The sequence below is a fragment of the Rhinatrema bivittatum genome, unplaced genomic scaffold (assembly GCF_901001135.1).
Source record: "Rhinatrema bivittatum unplaced genomic scaffold, aRhiBiv1.1, whole genome shotgun sequence".
Classification (NCBI taxonomy): Eukaryota; Metazoa; Chordata; class Amphibia; order Gymnophiona; family Rhinatrematidae; genus Rhinatrema; species Rhinatrema bivittatum.
The window spans coordinates 425,845-447,219 of record NW_021820378.1 but is presented as its reverse complement, the minus strand read 5'-3'; the positions used below and the strand labels follow the sequence as shown (position 1 = coordinate 447,219).

The 21,375-nt window shown below is 49.0% G+C and overlaps 1 pseudogene; it reads right to left on the bottom strand.

Annotated features, from left to right (window-relative positions):
- Positions 1-554: 554 nt before the first annotated feature.
- Positions 555-21,375, bottom strand: part of LOC115081584 — a 34,345-nt pseudogene continuing 13,524 nt past the window's right edge.

Genomic DNA, 21,375 nt, shown 5'->3' with positions numbered 1-21,375 from the left:
GGTCTTCACCACTTCCTCCGGAAGGGTGTTCCAGGCATCCACCACCCTCTCTGTGAAGAATACTTCCTAACATTGGTTCTGAGTCTTCCTCCATGGAGTTCTAAATCGTGACCCCTGGTTCTGCTGATTTTTTTTTGCAATGGAAAAGGTTTGTCATTGTCCTTGGGATCATTAAAACCTTCAAGTATCTGAAAGTTTGAATCATATCACCCCTGCTCCTCCTTTCCTGCAGGGTGTACATATTTAGATTCTTCAATCTCTCCTCATAAGTCATTTGATGAAGACCCTCCACCTTTTGGTCGCCCTTCTCTGGACCACCTCCATCCTGTCTTTGTCCCTTTGGCGATACGGTCTCCACTACCTGCAAGCCAGCACACAGGGAATGAGCTCTCTGGGGTAAACCTGTCACAGGGTAAAAAAAAATAAACTACAATACATGCAAAAACACCCATGTTGACAAAATCGCTACTTAGCTGAATAACTTTTCCAGCTAAGTAGCACCGCTCTGATCCACCCACTGCCCACCCACAGCTTTCTCAGCCATTGACATAACTGGATATTCAGCAGCAGAGAGATAGAAGGATAAGTCCTACTTATCCAGCTTTCTGGCATCTGAATATCAACCTCCCTGATTCTTATAGCTTACTTGATGGAAATGGAGAAGTTTTATTGTTCTTGCATTCGGCATTTTAATATCTTTATTAGGCCACTCTTCTAGTCCAAAACTGTATGAAAGCATGTTAACTGAATTTGACTCCTGTGCAACTTTTCTGGTGGCTTGCAAGATCTTCCTTTCCATTTAAGTTTTTACCAGACACAGTACATTAACTTGGTTTTTCTTCAGTATGGATTCTCTGATGCAATATTAAACGCACCTTCTGAGAAAAGCTTTTACCACATTTAAATGATTTTTCTCCAGTATGGATTTTCCGATGCGATATAAAATTGTCCTTCTGACAGAAGCTTTTACCACATTCACTACATTTAAATGGTTTTCTTCCAGTATGGTTTTCCTGATGCTGCATGAGAGATAACGGCCGACTGAAGCTTTTACCACATTCACTACATTTAAATGGTTTTTATCCAATATGGATTCTCTGATGCGGTCTGAATCATGCCTTGACTCTGAAGCTTTTACAATATTCAGTATATTTAAATGGTTTTTCTCCAGGGTGGATTATCTGATGCAATATTAAATGCACCTTCTGAGAAAAGCTTGTACCACATTCAATAAATTTAAATGGTTTTTCTCCAGTATGGATCTTCTGATGCTGCATGACAGATGACATCTGACTAAAGCTTTTGCCACATTCAGTACATTTAAATGGTTTTTCTACAGTATGGAGTCTCTCATGCAATATGAAACATCTTCCAAGAGAAGCTTTTACCACATTCAGTACATGTCAATGGCTTTTCTCCAGTATGGATTTTCAGATGTTGCCTGAGCCATGCCTTGTCACTGAAGCTTTTACCTCATTCAGTACATTTAAATGGATTTTCTCAAGAATGGTTATTCTGATGCCGTCTGAAACATGCTTTGTCCCTGTAGCTTTTACCACATTCAGTACATTTAAATGGTTTTTCTCCAGTATGGATATTCTGGTGCCATCTGAGACTTGCCTTGTCCCTGAAGCTTTTACCACATTCAGTACATTTAAAAGTTTTTTCTCCAGTATGGATTTTCTGATGCCGTCTGAGGTGGGCCTTGACACTGAAGCTTGAACCACATTCAGTACATGTAAATGGTTTTTCTCCAGTATGGCTTTTCTGATGCTGCCTGAGGTGGGCTATGACACTGAAGCTTTTACTACATTCAGTACATTTAAATGGTTTTTCTCCAGTATGGATTTTCTGATGCTTTCTGAGGTTGTCTTTGACACTGAAGCTTTTACCACATTCAGTACATTTAAATGGTTTTTCTCCAGTATGGCTTTTGTGATGCCGTCTGAGACATGCCTTGTCCCTGAAGCTTTACCACATTCAGTACATTTAAAAGTTTTTTTCTCCAGTATGGATTTTCTGATGCCGTCTGAGGTGGGCCTTGACACTGAAGCTTGAACCACATTCAGTACATGTAAATGGTTTTTCTCCAGTATGGATTTTCTGATGCTGTCTGAGACATGCCTTGTCCCTGAAGCTTTTACCACATTCAGTACATTTAAAAGTTTTTTCTCCAGTATGGCTTTTCTGATGCTGCCTGAGGTGGGCTATGACACTGAAGCTTTTACCACATTCAGTACATTTAAATGGTTTTTCTCCAGTATGGATTTTCTGATGCTGTCTGAGACATGCCTTGTCACTGAAGTTACCACCACATTCAGTACATTTAAATGGTTTTTCTCCAGTATGAATTTTCTGATGCTGTAGGAGATATGTGTTCCAACTAAAGCTTTTGCCATATTCAGTGCATTTAAATGGTTTTTCTCCAGTATGGAGTCTCTGATGCAATATCAAATACCAGTTCCGAGAGAAGCTTTTACCACATTCAGTACATTTAAATGGTTGTTCTCCAGTATGGATTTTCTGATGCCCTCTGAGACATGCCTTGTCACTGAAGCTTTTGCCACATTCAGTACATTTAAATGGTGATTCTACAGCATGGATTTTCTGATGGCGTCGGAGACATCCCTTGCCTGTGAAGCTTTTACCACATTCAGTACATTTAATTGGTTTTTCTAATAAAGAGAACTCAGTACTGTAATGTTCCCCATCTTGAGGGCAATGAGAGGGTCTCTTACCTGTGTGCTTTCTTTGGTGTATTACTAAGGATTCCCCGCAAGAAAAGGTTTTCTTGCATTCAATACAAGTAAAAGTGCTCCCTTCAGTGTGGATTCTCTGGTGTAATTTCAGGGTTAACTTCTGGTTGCATGGAAAAGGTCTCTCTCCTGGGTGACTCCTCTGGTGAAAGACAAAATGACATTTTCTACTAAAGTTTTTCCCACAGGTGTCACAGTGAAAGGATTTCTTCCCTTCCTCTTTCTGCTGGAAGTCAGAAGTCATTTGATCACTGTTATTACTCTGGAAAGGTCTCTCTGCTCTCAGATTTCTCATGCTGTGTTCAAAACTCATTTGATCACTGTTATTACTCTGGAAGGGATTCCCTCTTCGCATGTGTCCCTGGTGCTCAGGGATGTCTGTAAACTCCCTGTCACTTCTCTCACAAGCAGTGACTCCATCCAGTGACTCTCCTGTAGAGTCTTGCTCCTTCTCTGATTCCTGCTGTCTTTGGCTAGTGTCTCCCCCCTTAGTTCTCTGGGCAAGATTCTTACAGACATTTCTGGATTGTCTTGGTGTAAGTGCCAATACTATAGGGTGTTCTTCTCGATTCTCCTCCCTCTTCTCTTTCTGTATGACCTCATTGTCTGCTGGATATAAAAAGAAGGAATTAATCATGTGTAAGAGACAATGGCATGGAAAGCTACCAATAACCTGAGATGAGATGTTTAGAAGGATCACATAATGAATGCATATTAAAGAATTCTGTGACTGAGCAGAAACTTTATGTGATGCCTATGAAAATCTCTCTATGATGTCTCTATAGAAATATTCAGAGAAGTTAAGAAAATCAGTTGGTTCTCTTTACCATACTGTGTAAGATACAGAAATAAAGCTGATGCAATACAGGAACTTTGGAGATCACACAGGTCCCTCCTTTAGGATTCCTGTAGGTCTGGTTCTCTGGGCTTATCTACTATTTAATAACATTTATAACCTGCTTATAGCTGATCTGCCAAACTACACATTATAATAACAAATTAAAATAATAATAATCATGGACAATTAAACTTCAGAGATCTAAAAACAAGAGTTAAAATTTAAAATTTAATCCTCTGCAATAGCAGCAACCAAAGTAATTCACGCAGCAGCAGAGTCGCATGATCCCAAGGAAAGCTTCTTATAACTAAATGGGCCCTGGAAATTTGCAGCGTTTGCAAGGCTCGCAGGCTAGAGTGAGGCAGACCAATCCATAATCTGCTGTACATCCAGATTGCCTCTCCCAGTTCTCTCAGAGGATTCAGAAACCCAGGAATAAATGGATTACAGTGGGCTCTGGTAGAACAAAACCTGTAACTCTGAGACACCCAATTTCCCCAACTTTGCAGCATCCTATATATCCACCCCACTACTCCCACACAGAAGTCAGACATCCAGGATTCAAAAACCCAGGAAGGTGAAATTACTACTCAGATGATAATTTTCTTTCCTCTAGGATAGGCAAGCCAGTGCACATAAGTGGGTTATGCACGCCTACCAGCAGATGGAGACAGAAACCTGGAGTATGGGAAACCACACTTGGCGTGGCCAGTGAGGTGCTATCTGGATCATGGTTCCCTTGTCCTGACGTAGCTTCACGAGAGTCTTTGAGAGAAGAGGAAGCGGAGGGAATGCATAAAGTAGACCGGTTGCCCATGAGAGGGAGAATGCATCTCTGGGCTGAGAGTGTGTGCTGCGAATGAGGGAGCAGTAATTGTCCACTGAGTGGTTCTGAGGGGACGCAAAGAGGTCTGTTTGAGGATATCCCCAGTGTCTGAAGATGGAGTTGCTACCGCGGGGTTGAAAGACCACTTGTGCAGTTGGAAGACACAACTCAGCTTGTCTGCTAGTACATTGTCCACTCCTGGCAAGTAGGTGGCCCTGAGGTACATCGAGTGGGAGAGAGCCTCCGCCCATATCTGCGCAGCTTCCTGACACAGAAGGAAGGAGTCTGTGCCTAGCTGCTTGTTGATGTACCACATGGCCACCTAGTTGTCCGTCTGAATCAAGATGACTTGATTTGAGAGGCGATCCTGGAATGCCCTGAGAGTGTATCATATTGCTCGAAGCTCCAGCAAATTTATTTGGTGTTTAGCTTCCTCTAGAGACCAAGATCCTTGTATCTGTAGATTGGCCATGTGGGCTCCCCACCTGAGGTTGGAAGCATCGGTGGTGAGAATGACTTGAGGTTTGGAATTTGAAAGGGCAGTCCTTGGAGGAGATTGTTCTGATTTTTCCACCATGCGAGAGACAGACGGAGTGAGTCGGTGATGTAGACGATGGTTGACAGAGGCTGAGTGGCCTGTATCCATTGTGACCTGAGAGTCCAGTGCATGAGTCTCATAGCCAAGCGGGCCATTGGTGTGACATGGACTGAGGATGCCATGTGTCCCAGAAGGATGAGGAACTGGCGAGCTGTAGCAGCATGCTGAGACTGTAACTGGTGAGCGAAAGACACGAGAGTTTGTGCTCGTTGCTGAGGAAGAAAAGCTTTTGCCCGCAAGGTGTCCAAGTCTGCTCCAATGAACGACAAGGTTTGAAATGGGACTAAATAAGATTTTTCATAACTGACGAGAAATCCTAGTGAAATTAGAGTGTGTAGAGTTAATTCGAGGGACGACCAAGCAGCTTGCTGAGTTGAAGCCCTGATTAACCAGTCATCCAGATAGGGGTAGACGTGAACACCTTGGGTTCTGAGGAAAGCTGCTACAACCCCGAGACATTTGGTGAAGACTCGTGGTGCAGACACTAGGCCGAACAGAAGCACTTGATATTGATAGTACTTGGGGCCTACTAAAAACCTGAGATACTTGCGATGAGCTGGAGCTATCGCAATGCGGTGTATGCATCCTGGAGGTCCAGAGAGAAGAGCCAGTCTCCTCTTTGAAGAAGGGGTAGAAGCGATACCAAGGTTACCATCTTGAACTTTTTCCGCTGGAGGTACTTGCTGAGAGCATGTAGGTCCAGAATTGGACAAACACCCCCCGATTTTTTGGGGATCAGAAAGTACCAGGAATAGAACCCTAGGCCTTGCTGTGAGTGCGGAATGGGTTCTATTGCCCTTGACTAGAGAAGAAGGGAAACCTCTTGATCCAGAAGAATAGAATTGTCGGACGTTCTCCACGTCTGCAGAGGCAGGGAGTCCAGTGGCAGGGAAAGGAAGTTTAGAAGGTAACCTTGAGCAAACAATTGTCAATACCCATTGGCCGGATGTGATTGAAGTCCAGATGTTGTGGAAGTGGCATAATCAACCTCCCACTGGTATGTGACACAGAGGAAACTGGCTGCTGCTCTCCAAGCGGAAGTAAAAAAGCTGAAGCAGGCCCTGGCTGGGGAGCTGCTTGTGGTTTTTGATAAAGTCTCGTAGCACGGGACCTTGGTGGTGGCGGGTTGGCCTTTTTTGGACGATAGAACGACTTCTTAGAGTCCTTCCTGAAGGGCTGCTTTGAGAAGAAGTCAAAGCATCGAACAGAGCTATTTGAGGGTCTCATGATGGTCTTTTAATTCAGCCACCATCCGTTGGATTTGTTCACTGAACAGATTATCTTCGACACACGGTAGGTTGGACAAACGGTCTTGCACTTCTGGACGAAGGTCAGAAGACTTTAGCCAGGCCCACCGTCTTGCCGAGATAGCCATTGCCGACACTCTGGTAGCGGTGTAAAAAATGTCATAAGATGTCCGAATCTCATGCTTTCCTGCTTCAAAGCCTTTGCTTACAAGGGTTTGTAGCTGGTCTTGGAATTGTTGAGGTAGGGAATCGGAGAAGTCTTGTATTTGCTTAAAGATGACCCTGTTATATTGGGTCATATAAAGCTGATAGGCAGCAATCTGGTAGATAAGCATGGCTCCTTAGAATACTCGTCGACCAATGTTGTCTAGGAATTTTTGTTCCTTAGCAGGAGGGGTAGAGGAGTGAGGTTTTGACCTTTTGCCCTTTTTTGTGCAAATTCTACCACAACAGAGTGGTGATCAAGCTGGGATTTTTGGATGCCTGGGGCTGACTGGACTAAATAAGTAGTATCAGCCGTTCCGTGTACTGGAGCAATTGATCCAGGATTTTCCCAGTTCTTTTTGAGATCAGAAGGACCTGATGAATGGGAATAGAAGTGACCACCTTGGGGGCATCCAGAAACTGGAGCAACTCCATCATCTGGTGCCTATCATCTTGTTCAGTCTGTAGTTGAAAAGGAATCAACTCAGACATTTCCTTAACAAAATTTATAAATGAGAGGTCCTCTGGAGAAGAATGGTTTCTGCTCTCAGTGGGAGAAGGTGGTGAAGGTAAGTCATCGGTGTCTGTGGAAGTATCATTCCCCCAAGTGTCATAAGGATCAGCAGACTTCCCTTTAGGAAATGAAGGAGTTTGGGTACCTGAGGGTCCCAGTCGAGGCTCCGAAAAAAAATCAGAGGAATCGCCGGAGGCACCGATGATGACATCGAAGGCATCGATGGATTACTCAATGGCGCCGAACGTATCGGCACCGATGGATGAATCAATGGCGAGGGACATATCGGCATCGAAGATTGAGGCAACACCCCCGAAGGAGGGATGCGGAACGGTGTTTCTCCTCCCGATGATGCTGTCATCGGGAAGGGCATCATAGTCATCGGAGACCCAGGATCCACCGGTGGAAGGGCAGCCATCAGAGCCTCCATTCTGGATAGCAGCGGTGCCAGTGCTGCCGGAATCGGGTCGATGACAGGTTCCACAAATCTGTGCCGGAGGAACCTGAAGACGTTGCATCGCCCTTGTCGATGGCCTCCTGAACCAGCTGGTCCAGTTCCTCTCGGAGACCTTGAGCAAGGAGCCCCGGCTCCGGAATGGAAGAGGGAGCAGAGGCATAGCCGGAGGGACCACCTTTACAGGCGGAATCGTGGCTCCCAAACCCCGATCGGGTGAGGGTTGCCTCTGTGACCTGGTCGCAGGAATAGACAGTGCCGTTCCTGGAGTGGGCTTCTTCGATGGTTTCGCTCCCTCTATGGTCCAAGTCTTACGATGGCGATGTTTTTCCCTGCGATCTCCTCGATCCTGAGGAGGAGTAGAGGGTGTCAATGGCCGTGAAGATGTCGATGGCGGTCGGTCACTGGTCGATGTTGACACGAAGTCAATAGTGCCGGTTCCGACGTCGATGCAATGGACGGAGTCGGGGTTTGAGCACAGAAGAGGAGTTCCATCTTCTCCATTCTGGCTTTGCGACCTTTTGGTGTCAGGACATCATGCTCACGGCCTAAACACATTACATAGACTCCATGGGGGTCTGTGATAGACATGGTGTGTGAACAGTCCGGGCACTGACGGAACCCCGAAGCTATGGCCATTGAAAAAAATCGAGCCGCGGTACGGTCGATGGCCGGTAGGCCGTGAGGGCCAAAACTTAACGGTAATAGATGGAAAACCATGTAAAACTTAGCGGAGTACCGCGGTCAGAGAAAAGTCAGAGGACAGACCCCTGGGGGCAATTTTAACTTTAAGAATTCCGTGAGGAAAATTCCTGTCAGGAATCTCTATAGAGCTCCTTTGCCAATAGGCTACTGCTGCGCGGAAAAAAGAAGACTGAAGGGGACCCCTGCTGGCTGCAGGGTTAGTCCCATGCTGGGCATGCCCAGTAGGGGCTAGTCAAAGTTCTGGAAACTTTGACAGAAGTTTTCCGTGATTGGGCTCCATCCTGATGATGTCTCCCATTTGTGAGGACTACCATCCTGCTTGTCATGTGAGAAACCAGCAATCCTTCCCCCAGACCTCCAGGGACAGATGATCACAGCGCTTCAACCCATATAGAAGCTCATTTCAAGCGGCCCACCCTGCAGACCGGAGCCAGTCCTTTCGGAACAAGCACAATAAAATGGGAGCCAGCTTGGGTCCAGGCCCCAGCTGCACCCCACAATGAAGACCAACCGGCCCATCCAAAGGAAGAAGCCATAGGGGACAGACTGGCTCTGTTCTACCGAAGATGAGTCAAGATATCTTCGGCCAAGTGGGTCCTATCCATCATTCGAGAAGGATATTACCTGGATTTCCACCACCTCCCTCCGGACAAGTTTGTGGAATCTCCCTGCCATGACCCTTCCAAGAGAATGGCAGTGGAAGCTACACTGACCAGATTACTAGCCTTAGAGGCTATAACACAGGTGCCTCCACAACAAATAAATACTGGCCATTATTCCATCTATTTTATCGATCCCAAGAAGGAAGGAACATTTAGACCTATCCTGGACCTCAAGGCGGTCAACAGTCACCTGAAGATTTCTCGCTTCCACATGGAAATCCTACGCTTGGTAATAAGGGCGATACAACCAGGAGAGTTCTTTACCTCCCTGGATCTGTTGGAAGCCTACCTACACATTCAGATCCAACAAGAGCATCAGCATTTTCTACACTTCTCGATCCTGGACCATCACTAGGAATTCGGGACACAACCTTTCGGGTTAGCCACTGTACCCCGGACATTCACCAAGATCATAGTGGTGGGGCAATACTGAGGAAGGAAGGAATCCACGTGCATCCGTATCTAGACGATTTGCTGAAGAGAGCGAAATCCCCAGAGGAAAGCCACCAGGCAACAAACAGAGTCAAAACTCTACTCGGGTGGGTGGTCAACACAAACAAGAGCTGCCTGCGGCCTTCCCAATCTCTAGAATACGTGGGAGTCCGGTTCGATACCAAACAAGACAAGGTCATCCTGACACTGACAAGGAGATCAAAACTGATGACCCAGTTACGAACCCTGCTGAGCGAACTTCGCCCCATAGCACGGGATTACCTACAAGTTCTCGGCCTCATGGCATCCACACTGGAAGTAGTCCCATGGGCACGGGCTCACATAAGACCCCTACAATGCTCACTATTATCACGATGGAATCCTCTGTCCCAGAACTACATCGTATGGCTTCAGCTCCCGGACAGAGTTCAGGCCCAACTACAATGGTGGCTACAAGAAGCCCATCTGAGCCAGAGAACGAGACTATCCTCCCCAACCTGGATCCTACTCACCACGGATGCCAGCCTACAAGGATGGGGAGCACACTGTCAGGAGCTAACCGCCCAAAGGCTATGGAACAAAGGAGAGTCGGGATGGAATATCAATCGCCTAGAAGTCCGGGCAGTCAGACGAGCCTGCCTAAGGTTCGGTCACAGACTCAGAGGCAAAGTGGTCAGAGTAATGTCGGGTAACGCCACAACAGTGGCCTACACCAACCGTCAGGGAGGAACTAGAAGCCAATAGGTGTCTCTGGAAATAGACCCCTTAATGTCATGGGCGGAAATGCATCTTCAAGAGATCTCAGCCGTCCACATTGCAGGGAAAGACGATGTCGCAGCGGACTACCTCAGCAGAGAAAGTCTAGATCCAGGAGAATGGAAACTGTCAACAACAGCATTCAAATTGATAGTAAACCGTTGGGGAACACCAACCATGAACCTCCTGGAAAACAGATCCAACGCCCAGGTACCCAGTTTCTTCAGCCGCAGGCGGGAACCCCAGTCCCAGGTAATCGATGCCCTGGTACAGACCTGGCTACAGGAGACTGTTATATGCCTTCCCACCGTGGCCCCTATTGGGCGGGATCATCCACAAGATAGAAACCACAGGGGGACAGTACTTCTAGTGGCCCCGGACTGGCCAAGAAGACCATGGTACGCAGACATGCGAAGACTGCTAACAGGGAGCCCCTGCCGCTACCTCCACACAGAGACCTGCTCCAACAGGAGCCGATCCTCCACGAGGATCCAGCTCGATTCTCTCGAGAGGACTCGCCTAAGGAGGAGAGAACAGTCGGGGGCAGTAATTGACACCCTCCTCCGAGCACGCAAGTTCTCCACATCCCTAACATACATAAGGATTTGTAGAGTATTCGAATCCTGGTGCAAGGACCACGACATCATACCACACTCAGTCAAAATTCCTGTAATTTTGGAATTCCTACAGAATGGACTACAGAAAGGATTGTCCCTCAACTTCATCAAGGTACGTGTCATGTTCTTGAACCAATAGCGAGAGCGGCAGCATAGCCACTCACCCGGATGTCTCCCCCTTCCTGAAAGGAGTCAAACACATCAGACCACCCCTAAAGGGGCCGGTGCCTCTTTGGAACCTTAACCTGGTCCTAGATTTCCTAGCAGGAACCTCCTTCAGACCGCTCCGGGGCCTGTCTCTCCGACTATTAACATTGAAGACAGCCTTCCTGCTGGCAGTCTGTTCAGCCCGTCGTATATCCGAGCTACAAGCACTGTCCTGCCGATAGCCGTTCCTCCGACTCACCCCAGGAACAATTCAGTTATGGACAGTTCCGTCGCTCCTCCCGAAAGTGATATCTCACTTCCATCTCAACCAAACCATCTCTCTACCATCGCCAGATGAGCATAAGAATTCGAAAGAGGCTCGAAGTCTATGACATCTCAACGTCGGCAGACTCCTAGCCCAATACCTGGAAAGATCGGAATCCATTCGAAAGACGGACCATCTATTCGTCCTTCACAGCGGGAAGAAGCAGGGGGAAGCGGCCTCGGGAGCAACCATAGGCCGCTGGATTAAAGAGGTCATCAAGGCGGCCTACGTGGAAGCAGGCAAGCCATCGCCTTTACAAGTCAAGGCCCATTCTATTAGAGCCCAGGCAGTGTCCTGGGCGGAAACCAAGATGCTGTCACCCGCCTAGATCTGCAGGGCGGTGACATGGTCCTCCATCCACACCTTCTCCAGGTTTTACCGCCTGGATGTTCAGGCTTGGGCGAACAGAGCATTTGCAAGGGCAGAACTGAGTGGGTCATGGGCAGCCTCCCACCCGGTTCGGTAGTAGCTTTTATACATCCCATTGGTCCTGAGTCCATCTGCTACACGCTAGGAAATGGAGAAATTACTTACCTGATAATTTCGTTTTGCTTAGTGAAGACAGATGGACTCAGCATCCCACCAACGGCTGCAGTTACTCATGGAATTCTCGGGGGACATCCCCAGGAGCGAGTGATTCAAAGGGAAGCCATGCTTTCCTTCATCTAGGACACCCATCCTACCGGGTGTCGACGTTTCTTGGTTGAGAGCACTGGCGGTCTCCAGCTACAGCCAATTCAAATTAATTAAGTTAACAAAGTTATAAAGTTAATCAAGTTATTCGAATTATTCAGTCATACATATATCACAACGCTCCTGTTAGCAGTTGGAGACGGATCAGATTTCAATCTGACATCAGCCCCTTGTACATATACCCCTGCAGGAAGTGCAGTTCTTCAGTATTCTCCTCGAAAAGCATTGTGGATATATGTGTGACTGACTTCATGAGTAACTTGATTAACTCGCATAACTTCATAACTTGGTTAAGGTTATAACTCGATTAACTTGATTAAATTGGATTGGTTGATTGACTATAGCTGGAGACCGCCAGTGAGCTCAACAGGAAAGCGTCGACACCCGGCCGGGTGGAAATCCTAGGTAAACGAAACGTGGCTTACCATTGAATCGTTTGAAATCAATGTGCATGGCAGCCAAGGATGGGATGCTGAGTCCATCTGTCTACACTAAGGAAAATGAAATTATCAGGTAAGTAATTTCTCCATTTCCTAGCGTGTAGCAGATGGACTCAGGACCAATGGGATGTATAAAAGCTTCTCCCGAACCGGGTGGGAGGCTGCCTGTGACCCACTCAGTACTGCCCTTGCAAACGTTATATCCTCCCGAGCCTGAACATCCAGGCGATAGAATCTGGAGAAGGTATGGACGGAGGACCATGTCGCCGCCTTGCATCTCTCGGCAGGTGACATCAATTTGGCCTCTGCCCAGGAAGTTGCCTGGGCTCTGGTCGAATGGGCCTTGATCTTTAGAGGCAGGGGCTTTCCTGCTTCTACGTAGGCCGCTTTGATGACTTCCTTGATCCAGCGGGCTATCGTGGCCCGTGAGGCCGCTTCCCCTTGTCTCTTCCCACTGTGAAGGACGAAAAGGTGGTCTGTCTTTCGTACTGGTTCTGACACTTCCAGGGATCTGGATAGGAGTCTGCCGATGTTGAGATGTCGTAGAGTACGGGCATCTTCAGAATTCTTCAAGGCATCCGCCGATGGAAGCGAGATGGTCTGGTAAAGATGGAAGTGTGATACCACCTTGGGGAGGAACGAGAGAACTGTGCGGAGCTGGATGGTTCCCGGGGTGAGTCTGAGGAACGGCTCACGGCAGGACAGTTCCGAGATGCGGCGGGCTGAGCAGACTGCCAGCAAAAACACAGTCTTTAAGGTCAAAAGGCGGAGGGACAGACTTCCGAGGGGTCTGAAGGCGGTTCCCGCTAGGAAATCCAGAACGAGATTGAGATTCCACAGAAGTACCGGCCACTTTAGTGGCGGGCGGATGTGTTTGACTCCTTTTATGAAGCGAGATACGTCTGGGTGAGAAGCTATGCTGTCACCACCGCTCTTGGAGCCGTAGCATGACAATGTGGACACCTGTACCTTGATGGAGTTGAGGGACAGGCCTTTCTGAAGTCCGTTCTGTAGGAACTCCAAGATCACGGGAACTTTAAATGAGCTTGGCTTGATGTCGTGGTTCTCGCACCAGGCTTCAAATACTCTCCAAATCCTTATGTAAGTTAATGATGTGGAGAATTTGCGTGCTTGGAGGAGGATGTCGATTACAGCCCCCGAGTATCCGCTCTCTCTCAGGCAAGCCCTCTCAATGGCCAGACCGTAAGAGAGAATTGAGCTGGGTCCTCGTGGAGGATCGGACCTTGTTGTAGTAGGTCCTTGTGTGGGAGCAGAGGAAGAGGGTTCTCTGCCAGTAGTCTTTTCATGTCTGCGTATCACGGTCTTCTTGGCGAATCTGGTGTCACCAGAAGAACTAGTCCCCTGTGTAGCTGTATCTTGGTGAATGATTGCGCCCAACAGGGGCCATGGTGGGAAGGCATATAGCAGGGTTCCCGGTGGCCAGTTCTGTACCAGGGCATCGATCCCTTGGGACTGCGGTTCTCGCCTGCGGCTGAGGTATCTGGGTACTTGGGCGTTGGATTTGCTTGCCAGAAGATCCATGTCCGATGTCCCCCTTCGGTTTACTACCATTTGGAAGGCTGCGGATGACAGCCTCCATTCTCCGGGATCTAGACTTTCCCTGCTGAGGTAGTCCGCCATGATGTCGTCTTTCCCGGCGATGTGGACGGCGGAGAATTCCTGGAGATTCGCTTCCGCCCACGCCATCAGCGGGTCTACTTCTAGGGACACCTGCCGGCTTCTGATGCCCCCTTGTCGGTTGATGTAGGCCACTGTTGTGGCATTGTCCGACATCACGCTGACCGCTTTCCCTCAAAGTCTGTGAGTGAACCGCAGGCAGGCTAGTCTGACTGCCCGTGCTTCTAGGCGACTGATGTTCCATCCTGCCTCTTCTGTGTTCCACTGCCCTTGGGCAGTCAACTCCTCGCAATGTGCTCCCCATCCTCGTAGTCTGGCATCCGTGGTGAGTAGGGACCAGGTTGGGGCGGACAGACTTGATCCCCGACTCATGTGGCTGGTCTGCAGCCACCACCGTAGTTGGGTCCGGACTCTGCCCGGGAGTGATAGGCGTACGGCGTAGTTCTGGGACCGTGGGCTCCACCTCGACAGAAGTGAGCGTTGAAGGGCCTCATGTGGGCTCGTGCCCATGGCACTACTTCCAGGGTGGATGCCATCAACTCGAGGACTTGCAAATAATAAGTTCTACAACCTTGTTCTATGTAATGCCTCTAGGCAAAAATTTATGTTCAGTTTCAATGTAAACCGATGTGATCTGTATTCATACAGGAACACCGGTATAAAAAAAAATGTAAAATAAATAAATATCCTGCTATTAAGTTCACTTAGAGAATAGCCACTGCCATTAGCAATGGTTACATGGAATAGACTTAGTTTTGGGTACTTGCCAGGTTCTTATGGCCTGGATTGGCCACTGTTGGAAACAGGATGCGGGGCTTGATGGACCCTTGGTCTGACCCAGTATGGCATGTTCTTATGTTCTTATCCTATGCTGTGGGACGAGGGTCGTTTAGTAATGTTTGCAGCCGGTTCCACAACTTTGATTTCCTTGTGGGGGATCAGGCTGACCTTGCCTTCTTTGGTGTCGAATCGGACTCCTAAGTATTCCAGTGACTGAGGGCTGTAGGGAGCTTTTGTTCGTGTTGACCACCCATCCTAGGCTCTCCAGTAGATTTATGACTCTGCTGGTTGCTTGGTGACTTTACTCTGGTGACTTCGCCCTGATCAGCCAATCGTCTAGGTAAGGCTGTACAAGGATTCCTTCCTTCCTCAGTGTGGCTGCCACCACGACTATTACCTTGGTGAACGTCCGGGGTGCTGTGGCTAACCCGAAGGGAAGCACCCGGAACTGGTAGTGACTGTCCAGGACTTGAAGCGTAGATAGCGCTGGTGTTCGTGATGGATTGGGATGCGTAGGTAGGCCTCCGAAAGGTCCAGTGAAGTGAGAAACTCTCCCGGTTGTATAGCCCTTAATACTGATCGTAGGGTTTCCATACGGAAGCGGGGAATCTTCAGGTGGCGGTTGACTGACTTGAGATCCAGGATGGGTCTGAATGTTCCCTCTTTCTTGGGAAAAATAAGTAAATAGAATAATGCCCAGTATGTATTTCTTGTGGAGGTACCGGGGTGATGGTCTCGAGGGCCAGTAGTCTGGACAGTGTGGCTTCCACCACCACCCTCTTGGAGGGGTCGTGGCAGGGGGAATTCACGAATTTGTCCGGGGGGGGGGGGTTTCACAGGAAATCCAGATAGTACCCCTCCTGAATGATGGCTAGGACCCATCTGTCCGAATTTATCTCCACCCATCTGTGGTAGAATAGGGCTAGTCTGCCCCCTATGGCTTCTTCCCTTGGACGGGTCGGCTGAATCTCATTGTGGGGTACGGCTGGGGCCTGAGCCCGAGCTGGTTCCTCTCTTGTTGTGCTTGTTCCGAAAGGACTGGTTCCTGCCCGTAGGGCGGGGCGCGTGATAGTTGCTCCTGTAAGGGTTGAAGCGCTGTGAGCCCCTGCCCCTGGAAAAGGGTCGCTGGTTTCTCTTCGTCCTATCTTCCGGTAGGCGCAGCAGTGGGGACTCTCCCCATTTGTCGGCCAATTTCTCCGGTTCGCTGCCGAACAGGAGGGATCCTTTGAAGGGCATCCTTGTGAGGCGTGTTTTGGAAGATGCGTCAGCCAGCTTCGAGCCAGAGTTGCCTCCTGGCCGCCACTGCGGAAGACATGCCTCTGGCCGCCGTTGGTACCAGCTCGGAGGCAGCGTCTGCAAGGAATGAAACTGCTGGTTCCATGACTTCTCCCGGGGTGTTATTCCTGGTCTGAGATAAACAGGCACGTGTCATCACGGTGCAGCAAGCCACAATTTGAAGAGACATAGCGGCTACGTCAAAAGACTGTTTAAGGATGGCTTCCAGACGACGGTCATCTGCATCCTTGAGCGCTGCTCTTCCCTCAACTGGGATAGTGGTGCGCTTCGAGACCGAGCATACCATGGCATCAACTCTTGGGCATGAAAAGAGTTCTTTGGTTGCCGGATCCAGGGTGTACATGGTTGCCAAGGCTCATCCCCCTTTGAAAGTGGACTCCGGAGCATTCCATTCCAGGTCAATCAGCTGTTGCGCAGCTTGTAATAGAGGGAAACGGCGGGAGGTCTGGCGAAGGCCCTCCAGCAGGGGATTCGGCTTAGGTTCCCCTGAGGTATCCGGGCCTGGGATAGCGAGCTCCGACAGGCATTGGGTGACCAGGTCCGGGAGCTCGTCCTTTGTGAAGAAGCATCTCATGGTCCGGTGGGGCTCTGTCCCCGTGGGGAGCTCCCCTTCTTCTAGGGGCTCGGCTTCCTCTTCAGAGATGTCAGTGTCCCCATCAATGGGGCTTCTGGGTATTGGAAGCCTGTGTCTAGGTCTTGAGGGACCTGGGGCATCAAGTTCCTCCGGTGAGGCACGTCGCTGTGGAGGCTCAGTTCGCATTTGAATAAGGTTGTGAATCCCTTTGAAGAAGTCCACCTAGGAAATAGACGCAGTGTCCAGGCTGGGTGCTGGTGCCATGGGGATCCCCGTCTGTAGGGGGGTCCCGCTGGAATTTGCTAGGTCCGGGGTACCTCCTGAGGAGCTACTGCTCGGCCCTGGGTGGGACTGGCCCTTAACTGGATCTTCCAGGACCTCCTCACACTGAGTGCATAGGGCGTCGGCCTCCTCGCTTTGTGCATCTATGATGTGGCATGCAGGGCAGAGGCCTTGAGCTTTTATCTCTGTTTCTGGTGGTGCCATGGCTGTCGGCACGTAAACCTTATGCGCTCTGGTTGTGTGAGTGGATGTGCGCTCAAGGTGGATATGTGCTCAGCTAGCGGGGCGCGCGTATCTTATGCGCGCGGCCTTTGTGCGTGTAATCTACGCACACATGTACTTTCTGCGTGTAGGTAAATTTATGCGCTTGGGCCGTACGGCGAACGGAGCAGCGAGTGAGGCCAAGATGGTGAGGGCGAGCACGCGGGCAATATGGCGACCACTTTGGAGGGTCTCCACGTGGACAGACCCTTGGAAATACCTAGGGCCTGGCCCTGCTAGGGCGGATCAACCCGGTGGCGTTGGTCTCGTCGGTGACCTGCGCTCCTCCTCGATCCTCGGAATCAGGCGAAGATTTCTACCTTACCTTGTCTTCGGCGCTTCCCGGCTTCATTCCGGGTGGTCTCCGGCTGCGGGGGGAGAGGGTAAGTACCTTCACCGCTGCGCTCGAGGGTGCACCCGCTGCCTCTCAGCCGCACCCGAACTCATCTCGCTCGGGGGCTAGGTCCTCGCCGTGATTCGGCCGCCAGACCGAGGCTCACCTCCAAGGGACCACAGAAATCACCTTGGGAATCTCAACTGGGGGAGGGACCCGAAGGTATCACCGCAGAAGAGCGGGGCTCGTCTTCAGGTAGGTTTCTTCTTTAAAATTTGTGTTTTCTTGTTGAATTTGGTTCTAACGCTCTGAGAGCGTGCAGATAGTCCCTAACTGCTTTGGAGACGGAAAATACTGGAGGAACTGCACTTCCTGCAGGGGTATATGTACTAGGGGCTGACGTCAGATTGAAATCTGATCCGTCTGATCCGTCTCCAACTGCTAACAGGAGTATACTATACCCACTGGTCCTGAGTCCATCACGCTACGAAAGTAAATTTTTATTGACCAAGATAAAGAATCATAGTGTGACATCAACAATGTTAGGTCCATACAGTTATCAAATGAGAAAACCTTGTGATCCCTACCCCCCCACCTTCCCTTAAATACACCACATGTTATCTATGAAGATTAACTGTTGCTACAGACATGAAAACATTGTCCAGTCCAACATTTGACTAGTGAGTACAGCCAAGTGATTCTCTTCTCTGTACATGTGATAATAAACCCAAACATGCCTTAAACATGACTCTTGGTGGTTATTTCTCTAAACCTTTAGAAAATAAAACTGAGCTCATCCAGATGAGGTTTGAGCAATTATCCAGTTAACGAAGGGTTCCCACGATTGTTGGATTGCAGACAATTTGTCCTGTCTGACTGCGGTGAGATGTGCCATCCGATAACTCGAATGAAGTCCGTGGATTACTGCTGAAAGAGATGGAGGGTTAGGAAGTTTCCATGCTTTGGCTAGTTCACAGCGGGCCGCTATAAAGACTTGTGAAATGAATGATTGTGGTGCTTTATCCATACCCTTACTTGGGAGATTCAACAAAACATGAACAGGTTGCATCAGTACGTCCACAATGGTCAATTCCCTCAGCCACCCTCTGACCTGGTCCCAGAAAGGAATCACCAAAGGGCATGTCCACCAGACGTGGCTATATGAGCCCGCTTGACCGCCATGCCGCCAGCATTTATCAGATATATGAGGGTACATAGCATGTAATTTAACAGGAGTCAAATGCCACCTATACAGTAGTTTATAACAGTGCTCTTGAATTGCTGCAGAGATAGAGCTTTTGGTTGTCCGCTGAAACATAATGTCCCAATCCTCTTCACTTAACTGCGCCACATCTACCGGTTCACCTTTGTCCACAAGTTTATTTACCCCCTTCCAGGGTTGCTGCCATCAAACTGAGCACCTGTAGATAGGACCACACTGTCAGGCATATAGTGCTCACCCAGTGATGCACCTGTCACATCAATTTCTGAATCAAAACTTCTGGCAGGAAAACTGTGTCTTGCATCGTGTCAAACAAAACACCCAGATACTCCAATGACAGATAGCTGAAGACTGCTCTTGGCCAGGTTCACCACCCAACCGAGCTACTGTAACAAGGAGAAAACCTTGCGGGTCACCAAGTGGCTCGCTTCCAGAGACCTGGCTCGAATCAGCTGGTCATCCAAATACAGGTGTACCAGGATCCCATCTGTTCTCAACGCTGCCGCCAATACCACCATAACCTTGGAAAACATCCAGGGGGTGGTGGCTAGTGAAAAAGGCAGCGCCCAAAACTGATAGCGTCCTAACACTGCAAAATGCAGGTGCTCTTCAAATGGATGGGAATATGAAAGTAGGCCTCAGACAGATCCAAGGAGTTCAGAAATTCCGACAGCACAGCCATTATCACTGAGCCTATGGTTTTCCATGCAAAAATGAGTCACCCTCAAATGACGATTGAGACTTGAGAACCAGGATGGGACGAAAGGAGCCCGTCTTCTTAAGCACAACAAAATTAATGGAATATCGCCCCATTCTTCAGACGTTGGCACTGGAACGACAGCCCTCAGCCGAAGGAGCCTTAGAAGCTCAGATTCCACTGCCTGCTTCTTCTGTGGGGAGTGGTAGGGAGACATCATGAATACATCCCGAGGAATACTGCGAAATTCCAGCGCATATCCTTCTCCTCTCACCTCCAGGACCTACTGATCCAATCTGATCTCTACCCACCTCCGATAACAGAGAGAAAGGCGTCCCTCTGTCTTTGTTCCTGAAGGTAAGTTGGCAAACCATCATTGGGAAGCTCTGGAGGATGCGCCACCCGAGCCCACTCCTCTCTTGGGCTGTCTAGGATGAAAGGACTGAGACCTACCGATAGGCCGAGTCCTCTGAAAATGCTTGGAGACGACACCTCATACCAGAGGCATTGCAACTGCTTCTTATCCTCCAGCAACAGAGGGACTGGAGATTCGCCCCACTTACTGGCAAATTTCTCCAACTCCCTCCCAAAGAAGAGCGAGCCTCTAAAAGGCATTTTCGTAAGGTTAGCTTTGGGGGCTGCATCTGCTGACCAATTTCGCAAAAATACTTGACACCTGGCCACCACCACCAAACCCACTCCTCTGGCCGAGGTACGAACCAATTCACAGCCCGCATCTGCTAAAAAGGTGGCAGCAACTTCCATAACCGCTCTGGAGGTCACTCCAGAATCATCAGCTTCCTGAGAGAGGAGCAGACAAGATCGTGCCACTAGGGCGCAACAGGAAGCGATCTGTAAAGTCATCACCACTGCTTCAAAGGCTTGCTTAAGGATAGCCTCAGTCCCCCTATCATGCTCAACCCTCAGGCCACTCCTCCTCCACACAGATAATCATCTGATTAGAGATGGCACAGCACGCATCCACTTTGGGAAAATAAATGCTCTCTCCACCGGGATCCAGGAGATACAGGTGTTCCAATGTACGACACCCTTTAAAATTTGCCTCTGGGGGCCCCATTCAAGATCAATCGCAGAAACATAGAAATGACGGCAGAAAAGGACCAAATGGTCCATCCAGACTGCCCAGCAAGCTTATGGTAGCACCAGCCGGCCATACAGGTTTCCCCATAAAGGTATCATCAGGATGGCAAATGCCGTGGCATACAAGTTACCCCCATACTTAGTTTCCCAAACTGCTAAACCAGGGCCCTCTTTAGTTGCTGTCTGAGTCCAATTCCCTGTTACCTCTTGCCGTTGAAGCAGAGAGCAATGTTGGAGTTACATCACAAGTATAAGGCTTATCGGTTAAGGGTATAACAGCCATATCAGCAAGTTACCCCCAGGTTGTTTTTCCAGACGTAAAACTCATGTCCTTGGGGTTGCTGTCCCCTTTTCCTCTTGCTCTTAAAGCAGAGAGCAATAATGAGTTGCATCAACAGTATGAAGGCTCGTTGTTAAGGGTAGTCACCACACCAGCAAGTTACCCCTGAATGGCATCCATAAAAGGGGAAAAAAAGAGGCTTTACGCAGGAAGACAAAATAGGATTCTTCTTCATTTCAGACATGGAATCTGCACCAAGAACACTCGGCATCTTTAATGTCTGGGAAATCAGGGCCGGCAGTTCATCTCTATGAAAAAAAAACACAATACGTTTCGATACGTTCCAGTCCTGGAGGAATTTCCCCATCTTCCAGGGAATCAGGATCTGCCTCCATCAGTGCCATCCAGGTTCCTGTCGGGAATACCCGCAGCAAACCGAGGCGTGCCTGGCACTTAAACATAGAACTGGAAGAGGGAGGGTGAGGGTCCGACCTGACAGGATTGGGCGAAGAAAGAATTGCAAACCCTGAAAAAACTCCACGCAAGAAAAAGCAGCTGGATCCAGGCCAAACCGGAAGGAACTGGAGCAGGGCCCACTGAACCACCATCCCCTGTGGAGGAATCAGTCAAGGGAGTTCCAAGATCCGGCGATCCTCCAGACAGATCCTTAACCAGACCATCTTCAGGCTGGGAGGA